This window comes from Pezoporus wallicus, unplaced genomic scaffold (genome assembly GCF_028554395.1).
Source record: "Pezoporus wallicus isolate ANWC-B61680 ecotype Strahan unplaced genomic scaffold, APGP_CSIRO_Pwel_v1 contig_8542, whole genome shotgun sequence".
Taxonomy (NCBI): Eukaryota; Metazoa; Chordata; class Aves; order Psittaciformes; family Psittacidae; genus Pezoporus; species Pezoporus wallicus.
Window position 1 is genome coordinate 1,854,397 of NW_026640148.1, and position 15,335 is coordinate 1,869,731.

At 41.0% G+C, this 15,335-nt stretch overlaps 1 protein-coding gene across 1 annotated transcript in view; it reads left to right on the forward strand.

The window, feature by feature from the left end:
* EEFSEC (eukaryotic elongation factor, selenocysteine-tRNA specific) overlaps window positions 1-15,335 on the forward strand; it is a 101,675-nt gene that overhangs the window by 39,707 nt on the left and 46,633 nt on the right. The window lies entirely within an intron of this gene.

Sequence of the window (15,335 nt, forward strand, 5' to 3'; positions counted from 1 at the left end):
TTTCACTCCCTGTTACTGAAGTACAGTGGTTTAGGTCATATCACTTGCTATTTTTTTGTTAAGGATCATGTAAAAGGAGGGAGCAAGATAAAGGACTTGGTATGTTAAGGTTTGTTTTATTCAGGACCAGGGATAATACATACTAGAAAGGGAGCCGGAGATACATTATGGGGGTTTTAAATGTTTTCTGCTTGGTCAGAGCAGGAGGGAGGGAGGCCAGGGGAGCGCAGCCAACCTGAGCAGTGCTAATCCAAACCATACACTGTATTTTTGGAGCTTGTGTGTCTAATGTGATCTCTGTAGGCAGAAAAGTGGCCTAGGCAGTACTGGCCGCTTAACTCTTCAAATACTAAAATGCATCTACAGCTCTAGATGTACCCTCTGCTCCCTATGGGCTAGAGGCATTGGGGTGCAGGTTACCTTCTAATGGATGAGAGGTATTACTCAAAGTGTACTAGTTTCTTGATATAGTGGATCTGAAAAGGAGCAGAATTGTATGTAATTTCTGCATTGCTTCTGTGCACTTAACCCATCTTTACACGACTGTTTGGGACCCAGGCTCTGCATGGAAGTGCAGTGTTGTTGGATGTGCAGTGTTGCTAATGGCACGCTCTAGGTTCTGTGCAATGCTGCCTGGCCATGGTTGATGCACGAGGTATCATGTGTGCATCAGTGTGCATGTTATGCTATGGCCGTGCAGATGATTTTGTCTTCAATATTAGGGAGTGCAGAGATACCTTGGGATGGAATTTTTGACCTTGTTTGTATAGGCTGAAGCTGAAGCGGGTCTGATGAGGCAAAGGACAAGACCTGATTAAGCCGTTCTGTGATTCTTGAGTTTGTATATGCTGGGGTCCAAGGTTAGTTTGAAATGAAGTTAATGGATATTGCTGTAACCATCACAAACTTTCATCTAAATGTCTTTTTGGTTAATCTTTATGATAACTTTCCAAACCAAAGGGTGGCTGGTTTGTGTTTGCAGAACTTGTTTGCTTTAGCATCGCTGCTGCTGCCAGCTCGTTAACTTCATTTTTATTTCTTCTGATTTATCAGGTAGAATTGTTCTTAACCCAGTTCAGTTGGAACCAGCCCCGCATGCACGTACGCATACCATCTGAGCAGGAATCTTGGTGGAACGCTTGAATAGCAATGGGAAAGGTAGCCTCCTGGATGGTAAACACAGCTTTGACACTGCATTCCTGCTCTGAATGTAACTTTAGTATGAGCAGGCTGAGCTGGGGCAGTGAGTAACTACCACGTTTTAAATATTGACGTTCAAGTGCTGGAGGCTTTGGCAAAATGTCAGTAACCAGAACGAAGGAAGGGAATGTCACTTTTTAGTCTTCCTTGGTCATCCGTAGACAGTACAATTCCTCACTTGATCAGGCTTCTAAGCAGCAGAGCAATTCAAGGGCTGCATTAACACGGCTATGGTCCGTGTATGATAATGCTCTGCTCAGATCAGGGCACTGGCAAAAAAAGGATGTGAATATGGACAATATTATTTAACCAAGGCTGTTGAAACTTCTAAAATTGACCAAAAGACAGGTGAAAATGGATTAGTGCAGAAGCGCCTGGGAATCCAGAGTTGGTCTATATTAGAAAAGAAATATATAATAAGATTATTATATACTCTATCACCTGACTGTGTTGTCCCACGCCTGTGACAATCGCCTATTGTGGAGGCTAAACGTAAGCTACATCTCCTCATGAGAGGATTCCCATGACTTTGTATTGTAATAGCTGGTGTGGTTTGAAATGAAAGAGTAAGTAATACTACAGAGAACCAATATTTACAGGATCAGCTGGAATAATACCATTATGTGAGCAGCCCAGATAGTGATGTGATGAACACGATATAAATGCCGAGATACAGATTTTCATTCACAACTGTCTGAAGTGAAAACTACGAACTCCCAGGCTCTTCATGCTTGTAAAGATGAGCTTGAAAGCGTGTACCATAAAATGCAGTTGGCTCCTCTTTTTCCTCTAATGAATAAATAATCAAGAATAAACGTTTCACACTTTAGAAATCAGAAGGAAAGGTCAAATAGCCTTTTTAGAGGGCTCCTGTAGCGGATACATCTTTAAATGCTTAAATAGTAGACTTAAAATCTATCAGGCGTTTGTGGAAATTAATTTAGTAATTGAGCTGTCTTTGATCTAGACAACCTGCTTTTAAGTTCTATTCTGTAGAGAAAGTGCATAATAGATTAGCAAAAGAAGGGCAGAGATGCATTGCTCCTTGTTTGATCCAGGTGGCAGAAATCAGCCATGAGAGCAGTTGAATCCATTGGAAGCAATGATGTGGTCATACATAGGCATCATTTTATTTCTTCAGCAGAAGAGATGGAGGTGCTGAAAATGGTTCTGAAGTTTGTCACTTAAGTTTTGTGTGAGGTTTTGGAACCTCTTAAAGTATTTCTGCTCTTTCTTAGTATTCATCTAACCGCTTTTCCTTTGTTTCAGATATGTTGTAGTTGCTTTATCTTAATATAATATTTATATAATGAATTTTATACTAACCATCCCTGGAAGAGGATGTCTCACCTGCAGCACCTAGTACGTAGGACTGCAACAAGTTCAATGGTGGTTTAGAAAAGGAATTGCTATTCTAAATCAGTTCAGTTTGAATGATGGGTGTTACTGATGTGGTATTTTCTTGGCCTCACTGAAGACATTGATCCTGCTTGTGGAGATTAGTTGGCAATGATTTGAAGTGTTCAGGGAGTGAGGAATATGCAGGTATACCACAAACACTGGAAAAGCCAAAACCACAGAACAGGGGGGTTGTAAGGGGAAACCTGAAAATGCGTATTTTTAGTAAAGGATTGAAATAAATGCTCAGTAAGACCAAGAGAAGTGCCCAGTTTGGCTTTGGGTCAACACAAAACACCAGTTTATTCTAAATGCAAAGAAGTATTCAAATCGTTGTGAAAGTAAAACCCCAAATCCACTCCGGGCTATTTCATATCAACTTTTAGAGGAGAATTGGAGTCAGGTGGTGATTGGAAAAGAACGATTTTTCTATGACATGTTTCTATTTGTAGTGTTTCTTTCCTGTTGTTGCTATTGCTCAGGCATGCGGTTCCCTAAATAGTGGGAAAATGGTGGAAACCTCTGAGTTGGTAGAAATCCTGATGGCTCTGCTTTTCCTGCTTGCAGCGAGTGCTGATGGGGTTGTCAGAAGTCCCAAGGCACATTTGTAGTCAGTTTCTGTAGTGTGCAAAGTTCAGGGGTTTTAAGTCTTTCCTTGTGTCTTTGCTTTGGTTTCATCTTCCCTTTCACTGCCCACCCACTGCCCATCCTATCAGTTCAGGCTGTTGAACTGCCTTTTCTAAATCCCCTTCACTGGGGTGTGATGTGCGCATGTTGGTGATTGCCTGTTCTGTGATCACAGGCTTGATGCCTGCTTCTGGAGAGGCTGCTCTAAAAATCTATGGGGGAGAGTGTGGAAAAGTGTTTGCAGAGTTCAGGTTTACTGTGGAGATGAGGTATAGGGGAAATCAGAGGAACAAGAACATGCTGTGAGGTAATACGGTTGTGGCTTCAGTAGGTTCTGTCCCTTTACAGCAGTTCTATGCTGAACTGATTTGGTGGATTTCCAGAAACACTGAGATTATTTTCTTTGTTCTTTTTCTTTTTTTTTAAGGGATTTTTGGGCAGGAAGCTAAACATGTTTTAAAAATGATGCTAATTTTCTATTAAAAATAGCAATGACAATGTGAAGGTGAGGGTTCTATCACTTTTCTGTTTAATTTGGGAGCTTTGAGGATCTCTTTTACCCAAGCTTCCTGTTTTCATTTTTATTAGAAAAACAAAAGTGTGATAAATTTAGGTCTGGTTCTTCTGTTGGTTGGGTTGTTTGGGGTTTTTTTTCCTCCCAAATAAGGGTGATTCTAATTGTTGTCTATGGGGGTTGCACGGAGTTAATACTAACAAGATGTTTTGAGTATTCATATATGGGGAGAGATGGGCAAAGAAGCTTTCACATCAGACTTGCCTGGGGTGGGGGAGAAAGAGCAGCTAACGTTTAGGCATAGCTTTGTGGTTATGGTGTGAGTCACAAAGACTTAGGCCATCTGACATGTACATTACAAACAGTTGTAAAAACATACCGTCGGATAGCCACAATGTGTAGTGGGCTGAGTTAATGTTATTTTGAATCCCTAATGTTGAGGCTTTTTGGCACAGTGAGTGTAACACATGGGATGCTGTATCACTGCTCTGTTTCGTGTGACGCTGTTGTCCCAGGTGGACAAAGGTCTCTTCTGACCAGCCCGGGAGTGAAGTTTTAATCCTGCCTTTCATTTGTTCAGTGTTATCTACCTGCCCTGACACCAACCAGGGCTTTCTACGGAGTCGGGATTTAAATAGACTTTGACAGAATACATTGATGTGATTAAAGTTGTTGTAATTATGCACAGTGCTTTATAATACACATGCTGGGGGTTTGCAATAGCCAGTATATAGAACATGAAGTTTGCAGCAGGTTAGACTTAGGTTTAAATATGTTTGTGTCTTCAGGTTTTCCTTAATGTCTCTATTTAAATCTCTAATTGCGTGGGTTAAATTTTCCCCAGTGTGAACCGTTCATGAAGTTAGTTTTGAATCTGTGGGATCTGTACCTTTATCTGAGCATGACCATGTAGAAATGAGTCTTTTATCTTCCTGATGTTTCAGGTGCTGTTAAAAGTTCTTGGGAAGCTTGTTCAGAACTTGAATTCCTGTGTTTTATTTTCAGTCTTTGAAAGTAACGGCTTTTGTAGTGGATGCTTTAGCTTCAGTCTCAGCTCTGAAGGAGACATTACAAACATTTAATGACTTTTTGGAGTCTGTATATTGAAGAGGGGTTTTTGTGTTTTCATTTCAGAGGGGTTTTTGGTGGTTTGGTGTTTTTTGTGGTGGTGGTGGTCTACAAAGCCACAAAGATGAGCTTTTTTTCCCCCACCTCTGTAATAAATGGTGAGCTTTAGAGTCTGGTTCAGATTCTGTTTAATCTTAGCTTTTACATAGTTAAGATTTCTGTGTTTAAATTATCTTGCAAAAATAATATATTCCATCCATTGCTTTTTACCTGTTTGTAAGTCCAGTATTAAGACTCTTGGGGCAGTTGGTGAACAAGCTATGAATGGCATGTTAAAATAATGCTCTTCCCCATACATAGCTCTTGTAACCAGTGGGATTTGGTTTGAGAGGCTGTGTCTGCTGCACTGAACATAAGAGGAAAGTACTTTTCAGAGTGTGCAGAGAATGGCACAGGAAAGCTGAATGTGCTGGGGTTTTGGGGGGGGGGGGGGAATTGTTAGGGTTTCTTCGAATGCAGGTACTGAAAGTCACAAAGAAAACCAGATTGTCACATGTCTTGATTATCCCAGTTACCACTCAAATGATTTGCAGCCACAAGAGCTCAGTATTCATTGATGCTTTTATTTAATGATGGATTTAGTTGTTCAGTCCTTCACTGGCCATTTTATAACTTTTGGGGTTGAAGACTTACCCTGCTATATTTAAAGATCCTGTTAGCTGTGTTTCTCATGTGCAATTTTTTGTGTGGAAATTCCATCCAGTTTGTAGTGCTCTGATAATGATCAGAATTCTGCAATAATGAGAAACAAATCAGGGCTGGAACAGGCAAATATTTGGGCTTTTGAGCCCCCAGAGTAATATTCTTAATCATGCTTTTGTTCATAAATGCAATGAGCTTTAGAATGGGAGAAGCTGAAACCAGCCCAGGCAGGTGTTAAGCGCAGCTCTCACAAGGTTGGGTTATAGATCTTCAATTCTTTGTGTTGGTCTGCTCAGAATCTCTCTTCTCAGATTTGGGCTTTAATGGGTGGGTGATTCCACAACTCAGACATCCAGATGTAACCTGTTGCTTAAATCTGATTCTGGTAGGCCCCAGCAGTACTCTTTTTTTACCCCTTATGCATCCCAGGCTTGCTCACTTCTCCTTGAAGTTGGTGTGTTTGGTGCTTCAAGATAACTGACAAAATCACTGTACCACAAACTTGGGGTGTTTGGTTATACCTTTGGAATGAAGCCTGCAGAAATGTAGAGCACTTCAGTGGTCCAAAAGCAGGAACATTTTCAGCCTCATCAATTATTTTTAATATTAAAAGTCAGCAGATGGAGCCAAAGGCTTGTAGAAAAATGACTTGTGCTGAATGTATACGAAACCACAAAGCCCACTAAGTTTAACTAATAATGGTTCTTCTGAAATTTGACAGCAAAGCTATTTACTTGCATCCCTTATTTATTCCTGGTCTCTGTAGAGCAAGAGCTCACCCTTTCCTGTGCTGGGGAGCCTCACAAGGCAAAAAGAGTGAAGTTTGAGTGGGAACCTGATTTTCTCTGCAGACTTCCATCCGTGGCCGGTTTCCTGCAGCGTTGTTCAGCACTTTTATCAGAAGAAATGGTGTTATGTTTTGTCAATGTTTTCACTTCTCCCATGAGCGCAGTAATTGGAATCCACTGGTGAGGGTTAGGTTGGAATTCGTTACAACCTCCTCTTCGTTACTGTGGTGCTGGTGAGGCACTGGGGTTTCATGTTTTCCTTCTGCAGCAATGAAATAAGCCTTCGCCTTAAATAACATGTCTGACTCGATATTCTTATAGGCTAACCCTCTGCTTTTGTTAAGTATTAACGTGCTTTTGGGCTTTTAAATAATATCTTCAGAAAAGCCAAGGGGTGGGATGTTTTCCAAGCCGTGGGCAATTTATCCCACTTTAATAAAATAAAAAACCCCATGGGCAATAAGTGGTACCTTCCTTTTGCAGGAAAAGGGATAATAAAGTGTCATAGTTACAAAACACTGTATCCAAAGGGGATGCGAGACTTGGTGATGCTATCTGCATGGAGAATATTCAGTGGTGCAGTGTTGCCTTTTAGTAAAGACACAAAAGTGTCCATGTTAAGTGGCTAACTTAATTTTAAAAACTTTATCCTCTACATGTAATCTTCTGAAGGATCATTAAACATAAATATGGAGTGAGTGGTGGATAAATGTACGCTGAAGTACCGTATGTATTCATTTCCCCCCCCATTTTTGAGGTACTAATTCTTGAAGCCATGTCTCTCAGGTTCAGAACAAGCATCTCCTTACAGTGACTTTGGAAACTTGGCTTACTGGCCAAGTTAAAAGCTTTCCTTATTTTTCTGTTTATCTTCAGCCTTAGCTGTGTTTAAGTTATCTTTCCTCCACTCCTCCTATTGAAAGACAATAATAAAACTAAAGCCAGTTGTACCAGCTTGCTGCCTTGATTTCCTCTGATGGCCATTGGTGGTAGCAGCAAGAGTTGCCAATGTTCCAACATTGGCATTTTTCTTCTGAATGATCTGATCAGCTCTTTACTAATTCAGTACCTTCATTGTAAATAAAGGTAACCAGGCACTTCCAATAAACATAGGTTTAGTTTTTGAGCCATTTAACTGTGCCAAAACCCTCCTGAAAAACAGGGCTGGAGAGAGCATCCCCAATTCCATCTTGGGCCAGTCTCCTAAAACTGCAGATAACACGTAACAGTGAGACTGCAAGGTTTGGTTATCTTCTATATTTACTATTTACTGGACATTTCTGAATCACTTTAAATCGAGACAGTGCATGCAACATCTCTAATATATCAAGAGAGAAAGTCATGATGCCGCTCTGTGCTGTTGAGGAAGTACAGAGTCCCTCAGTATCTATGGGGAATGGGAGCGCTGAGAGTGAGTGGCTACAGTGAAAATCTGCAGATGAGACCTGGTCACTAAGAAATCCCTATAAAAACTGATGGAACTTTTAAAGCTGCATTGGTTAAAAAAGAAAAATCCTAAATAATATGGTGAATAAGGAAAACTGTTTGCATGCTGGATATGTTAGAGGAGCTTCTTTGGGCTGGATCCAGTCATCTCAAAGAACCTGTGGCCTGCACATTTTAGATGACAACTTGAATATAGAAAAAAAAGGTCCTAGCTTTTAAGACAGTGAGGAAGTGATAGTTGCTGTGTCCCAGCCCTGACTGCAGACAGAGGAGACACGTGGAATCTTCAGTCTTGGAATGTTAATTTTAAAGCCCGAATGTGGTGCTTTGAAATGTTATTGGCCGTCTCAGCAGATGTGACTGAGCACACAGCAGCGGTGAGACCTGAAGGGTAGGAAGGGGAAGAGTCTGCAAGGAAAGAAGTCATAGAATCCCAGACTGGTTGGGGTTGAAGGGACCTTAAAGTTCCTCCAGCTCCAACCCCTGCCATGGGCAGGGACCCCTTCCACTAGAGCAGCTTGCTCCAAGCCCCTGTGTCCAACTTGGCCTTGAACATTGCCAGGGATGGGGCAGCCACAGCTTCTCTGGGCACCCTGTGCCAGGGTCTCAAAAGAAGAGATCATAGATACACATAAATAGAAGAGAAAAAACCCTGAAACTAAAGGGAGGAAAGTCTGGTTTTGGATTGTTGCAGTAGTGTATAAAGCGTTTAAAGGTTGGTCTTTGCTATGTGAAATACTTTTATGTGACAGCATTAATGACCCACTCTTCTCCTATAAGCTGCAGATTCTTCACTTTGACCAAGTGTCCATCATTGGTGATCTGCTGTCAGGTATACCTGGCTCCTCTGTTACCTGTGCACGTTGCAGGCTGAGTGAGCCTGTTTTCAAGGTCCCTCCATGGACCACATTTAGCTTCCTTTTAAAAGACCCATAATGGATTAAAATGATTTCTAAATTGACAGCCGGTTTCCATCTTTCCCTCCTGACTGATGACTGTTTCCTTATCGCTGATACATAAACTCCCAGAGCTGATCTGCCTCAGTTTTCTTTTTAAAGGTATTCTGACAGAGTGAATCCTGAACCAAATCAATAAATAAAAGCGCCAGCAAAAGGGAAATAACGGTTTGTTCATAGTTTATTCTGATTATTTTGGTAACTATCCCATTAACCAGCAGAATCCTATTGAGCAGTCGCTGTGCTTCGGTGAGACTTGCACCATCTGCGTGATGGGCTTGTTGCCTCCTGGGATCCAGGCGGTTTTCCGTGTTTCTGTTACAGGTGTCTGTGGTATTTGATACTGAAAATTAAGCAGTGTCTTTTAAATAAGAAATGAATTTGCACAGGTACTCGATACTGAAATACGTTGGTGATAGCTGTAATTTGTTTGGATCTTGATAAAGGTTTAGAAAATCATGTCAGAACTGTCACCAAAGTGCGTGTGTGTGTGTATAAAAGGAAGAATTATTTATTCACCTGATGACAGCTGAGAGGTTTAGGCAAATAGAAAGTGTGTTTAGAAGATAATAGTATGGAGTTCTGTCATTTCAATACAGCTCCTGGCTGTCAATGTCAGAATACACTAGGTGTGCTTGCAGCATGTACCAGGAATTCTTTCTTTTAGAACCAAGCCAAGGTTGTGTTCGAATTGAACAGCTCTTCCACTGCTGGTTAACTAATCCTTGGGAGGCAGAGAAGTCACAACTCTACATCTATTGCAAGTGCTGGTTGTACCAGAGGTGAGGGACCCTTTTCAGGACTTAATCAAAAAGACCTATGCAAACATGGGAGCGGTCAGTCACTACAGAGCCTGACATTGTTGGGGGATCCGTCGGGATCTCGCTGCTATCGCGGGCTCTTGTGCGCTGGAGCCCTTTTAATCCAGACGTGGGGCACGGGGTACACAAATTCATAGCAGCTGTCACAGCTGGGCTCTGCTCAGGTTTGGTCAAGACCCTTTGAACTTTTTATTTCCCACTAATCCCATTTAGTATGATCAATATAGGGACCTCCAGCTCCCAGGCCTGTTAATTAGGTGTCAAGTGTTGGGTTGGCCGGTGTCAGGCTGTAAAACACAAACACAGAAGAGACTATCAGTAGGGAAGAGAAGTGTTTATCGTCTGAATATGTAAGAGCCAGGGGTTCAGAAGAGTTGAGTCTGATATGTCCTTAGGGATCTTGAGAGTCTTTTGTTTCTCTCAGTAAGGTAAACGTATAGTTAAATAAGCATTTAACCATTGGTGCCGTTGAGGGCTGCAGAATAACCTAAAAGATCCAATTCCACTAATAATTTGATGTTGGAAAAGTACTTTTCTTACACCCCACCATCCCCTTTTTCCCCCCGATAATAAAAAATGCCTTAATAATGGCTGTGGTAACTATTTGCATTGGGTTGTTTAAGATGGGAGTCCTGTCTTGTGTGTGCACATCTAAAGTGAAGCTTCTCCTAAGGCCTGACAAATGTTTATTTTCACTTGTGCTATGTGGCATTCAGGGAATAGGCAGGATAACTTAGATCTTCATTTCCCCATCTCAAAGAACCTCGGGAGTATTTTGAACTCCCCCATCTTTTGTTCTCTATCATTCAGGGAAGGGTAAATATGTAGAATGATATTTCAGCTTTCATACATTTTTTGGGTTCCTTTATTTCAGTCTTCCAGTGACAGAAAGGACTGGGGAGTTGAGTAGTTTGTTTCATCTCCTTTGAAGAAAACCTGAAATTTATAATCCTGGATCAGACCTTTCCTATAACTCACACAACTCATCCTGTTAACTGGTCTAATATATGGCACCGCTATTTCATTAAACAACATCCAGGAATAATTAGTTCAGCAACGATGCCTTGGAACAAAAGCCCTTGACTTCGTTTAACTTTATAAGTTGGTCTCTTTTGATCTGCAAGAACACATCTGGGGCCTTTAAGAAAGCAGAAAGAAAAATATTAGATGCTCAGTAAGGCCCTTGGTGAAGGGTTCAGAGCGCAGTAACCCTTTGGTACCAGGATGGAGCTCAGAGGCAAAAAAGTGTGAATGTCTTCCTTCACAAGGTATCACACGGCATCTCAATATGGTGAATGGTTTTGCTGGCTACTGGACACTGCACTTTTTGGCTTTATTTCCAGTTTTAGGAGTCTCTTCAGTCATTCCCCAGTTTTTCCCCTCTGTTTCTCTGCTCTTCCTCCCCCCAGCTGCCTATGAATGGATTAATTAGAATCATTATTGCAAACTGGATTTTTGTTTTACATCATGTATCTGTGCAGTAGAATTTGGGTTTGCTATATCAAACTTTGCACCCTGCTGCTCTGTTCCTTTAATAGCTCGGTATCGTTTGACAAGGTGATAGGGATAAATCCATTTTTTTTTTACTCTGGACATAACTGCTTAGATTTTGAAAACAACATACAATGCAGAGGATATAAATTTACTCATCTAATGACTTGGTTTAGGAATTGCTCCAGTTAAACTCTTTATTTGCCATGGAAAAAAAACCCTACCTCAAGGAAAAGCTGCAAAGGTTTTATACCCCAATTGTTTCTCATTTCATAAGCTAAAAAGTTGGCTGATAGTAACGAACTCTTTTTCTCTCCTCTCAGCAGAGGTAGCCTTTGTTTTGGTTGTAGTTAGTACGAGGAATTCACTAGGAGTGGTACCGTGTCATTTGATTTGTACTGGTGGGTGTACTCGCGTGTGCTGCCTTGCACTGGTGCTGCTGTATTTATATTCCAGGTATTTCCTAGAAAATGTACAAATCATCAGGGTGAACGTTAACGTTTGCCACTGCAAATGAAGCCTCCCAGATCTCGCGGTACTTAGTCACCACCTTTATTTCATTTTGTATAAATCATGGTTTCTGTTAATGAGCTTATTTTCGAGAGGGGACAGGAGAATTCTCTCCATGAGAAAGAAGAACTTTGTTCCTGTTTTTCCTCTTGACCTGTCAAAATAGAAGTGAAAAGAGCTGGAAAAATTATTTTTTCATTACAGGTTTTATTTTTAAATGCAGTTTTATGTTCACTTTCTGTTTGTTTTCCTTAGCGAGCCTTTAACTCCAAGGTTGTGACCCAGTAATGACCTCCTCTTTCCACTCTCGATTGCTTTTGACCTACTGCATTAAGTCAAAAGAAATAACCTAACAGAAGGGTAACCAGATCACTGCTGCCACACCAAGGAAGCAGGCAGGCTTTGGGATGCTCTTCTTTAATCTCTCTATCCGCAGAGCCTTCATTTTAATTTGCAAAATTGAACCCAGATCGAGAGCAGTAAAGCCTGAATACGGTAAATATTCATGCCTCAGTGATCTAGAGTGGCTCCATTACATTTCAGAGATTGGGAGAATTACCTTTTGGATTATGTATATTCATGGGCTGATTTTTATTTGAGATATACTGTTACTCGCAGTGGGCTACATGTCGCACATTCTACCCAAACCAGCCTTCTCACAAAGCTCCAAATGTTCCTTACATGTGAAAGTTTTACTTCCTTGCCCTATAGTTTCCTCCCTTTCATGCTTTTCAAAGGCTGGTGGTAAACAAATTTCTCTTAAAGAAGAAGGAAAAAAAAAAAAAACAGTAGAAGTTCTTCTATAAAACCTTCAACCCTGTGTTTACTGTGATACATTCTTCTGTATGTGACTTTGAAGTCTTCAGATAAAAGTATTATTATTGTTCTAAACCTAAATCTATTTGGGGGGAAAAAAAAGAATTCAGTTCTTTTGGAAGCAGAAAATTCCAGACAGCCTTTCTGTAACCTATCATCTGCCTTGGCTTTGACTTCTTTTGGGCTTTTTTTTTTATTTCCTTTGAAAAATGGTTTATTGAAACAGTTTTTGATAAGTTGCAGAAATTTTAATTGGAATGTAAATGTTAAGCTTGTTCTGTGTCATAGTTTTATTACGGGTCTGACATTCGCTGCCTAGATACTTGGTGGCTAAACTCACTGGCATTACATTCTGCTTTTAAAAGGTGTGCTTTTGTCACCTGTAGTGATAGGTGGCACAAGCAGCACTACTCAGTTTAAGGGTATTGTGTCTTAAGATTCCCTTTTTTTTTCTTATTACAAAAACCCCAGAGAGATTCTAGTCATTTGGAGATGGAAGGATGTGTAGTAGGTTTCTGGCTTCTACTTCCTTCCACACATCCTTGGAGTGTGGGGGTCTCTTCCTTACCTACCTCAGGCTCTTTTGGCCAGAGGACTAAAAGAGGATGTGGTCTTCCCTTATGTGAATAGTCACCCAAATGTGGAAGAGGCAATGCAGAGAGAAGACAAATGCACAGTGGGGCTTGGTGCCCTTGGTGTTCCCCTTGTGAGTCCCAGGTAGAGGAGGAGATGTAAGGAGTGGAGGCCAAAGAGGGTCTTAAGACCATGCAATACTGCAAGGGCAAGTCATGCGTGACCATCCCAATGGCCTTCTGTGTCAGAAAGTTTGGGTAGCATCTCACACAGCTTTCTCATGTGGAAACGGTGAGGTGCAGGGTTGGATTTGGAGGGTCTGATGTGAGTTAAAAGCAAAGAATTTGGCATTCTTCGTGATTAGAAGTGAATTTCTGGACAGATGCGCTTATGTGATCTGAATTGGAGCTTTGCTTGTTTCAGTGAGTGTGCTTAGGCAGGGGTTGGGTGAAGACTAAAAATTGTGGTACCTGTCAGACAAGTGGGCAGTGTTTTTTTGGCAGTGTAGCTTGGTATCCTCTGACCACCAAGAGGTGATACTGGAAGCAGGAAGATGAGATGCCTCATTCTTGATTTGGGTCTTTAGAAGAGCAATTGGGAGGAAGGGAGTCCGTGCAAAAGCAGTGGATATGGGATGTACTCTGTGCAGTTGAGCATTTGCTCTTCCTCTTCAGCTGTAAGGAGGCACTTCTGCTGGGGTAAATAAGGTGGGGTTTCTTGTATTTGGCACTTCGCTTCCTTGTATGGTCAGTTTATGCCTATCAAGGCTGTGTTTCAGGCTTTTTTTAGTTACTTTTAATTCCTGTTTGTGTGCTGGTTGAGGCAGGCTTGCTCTTGGTGTGTTTCTAAACCTCGGGGCTGAAATGATGCTTTCTTCATTCATCCGTTCCTCATCCTTCCTGGATGTAAGTTTAAAGGTGCTGCTCTCAGCATCTGGGCTCTGAGATATGATCGTGGTTTTAAACTGGTTGTAGTCCTCTCCATTTGCATTGGAGTCTCTTTTTGTAATAGATAAGTAATACTCCTTTGACAAATGCTGCCTTTATAATCAGTATTTTCTCTAATAGATTATTGATTATAGATTATTGAGACTAATTATTTTAACTTTGAGTTCCTTGTCAGTGGTACAGGGAAAAGTAGGGCTGATGCATCTTTCCTATCAGAAAGATGCACTCGCAGCATTGGGAGCCAGCAGGATGACTAGGTTCTTATCTAAAGAAGCTTTGAGCAATGGCATATGGTTGATAACTTAATGGAAGTTGGATAAATAAAGGAAAAGAAGCTCTGACATATCAGGGGAAAAAGTCATTAGTGGAGTTTTTCTGTATCCTGTTTTCTGTTAGTCCATGCTTAACTGCTTTGAAAATCTTAGTGGGCTTGTCCTTTGGTCTTCAGAAACCAGGTTCTTGCCTTATATTGAACACACTTGTTTATCTCAAGGGCTGAACTGGTTGGGTGCTTTTGATTTCTGGTTTGCATTTTTTTAATCGGCATTTGAAAAACATGAACTTCTTCTTTCTCACCCTTTTGAAAGACCTTTACCTAATGCTTGAGGAACATTAATGTGATTATACAAATAAAATTTAAACAGGGAAGCAAATCCCTCTGCAAGTGATGTAAGATTTCAACACATGGCTCTTGACTGATATGATCAGATATCATCAATTCCCTTGTGCTGTTTTGAGGAGACAAAACGTGAATGAATTTTAGTGAAGTTTGTAACGAGTTTTATACTGGTTTTCTGTGTTTACCTCCATTGTTTGCACGCAATAAAGTCTCTTATTAAAGTTACACTCAATATTGTTCACTCTTTTTAAGTGCATAATTCCCCCAAAGAAAAGTAAAACGTCTGTTGAATTGCCAAAATAGGCCTTGCACTGTTTTCATGGACAAGATGAGATGGAAGTTGTTTTGTAGAGTGGACTTTGAGGACAAGAATTGAGTGCTCGGGATAAATGCACAGATGTTGAAGATGTTGCTCCTAGCTGTTCTCAGTTATGAACTCCTATTGCTTAGGGCAGTGTGCTCCAAAGTGAGTAAGGTCATTCTGTTGGTAGTTCGGTGGACTCGGTGATGCAGCCCAAATTCCCTACTGGAAATTTGTATTGCTGTGAAGATAAAGAAAATACGTGGAAGTTTAGAGCTGTGGTGTAACTTGTGGGGACGCATGGGGAAAACGAGGTATGCAGAGGAGAAACAAATCTAAAGCTGAGGGCCAGTTGTACCTCAGTGCTTCCAGGTTTGTATTTGAAAGGCCAGACAAAACAAAGATGAATTTTGAGTCTCTTGAAGAAAACTCTACGTTTGGAGTATTTGAACCATGGACAAATGTCTCTGTCAGCTGGGGTCAGAATGAGAGTGAAATACTGTACTGGTGTTCATGGGCTGCTCAGCAAACAGGAAGCTCATGATTTAAAGCTACTCT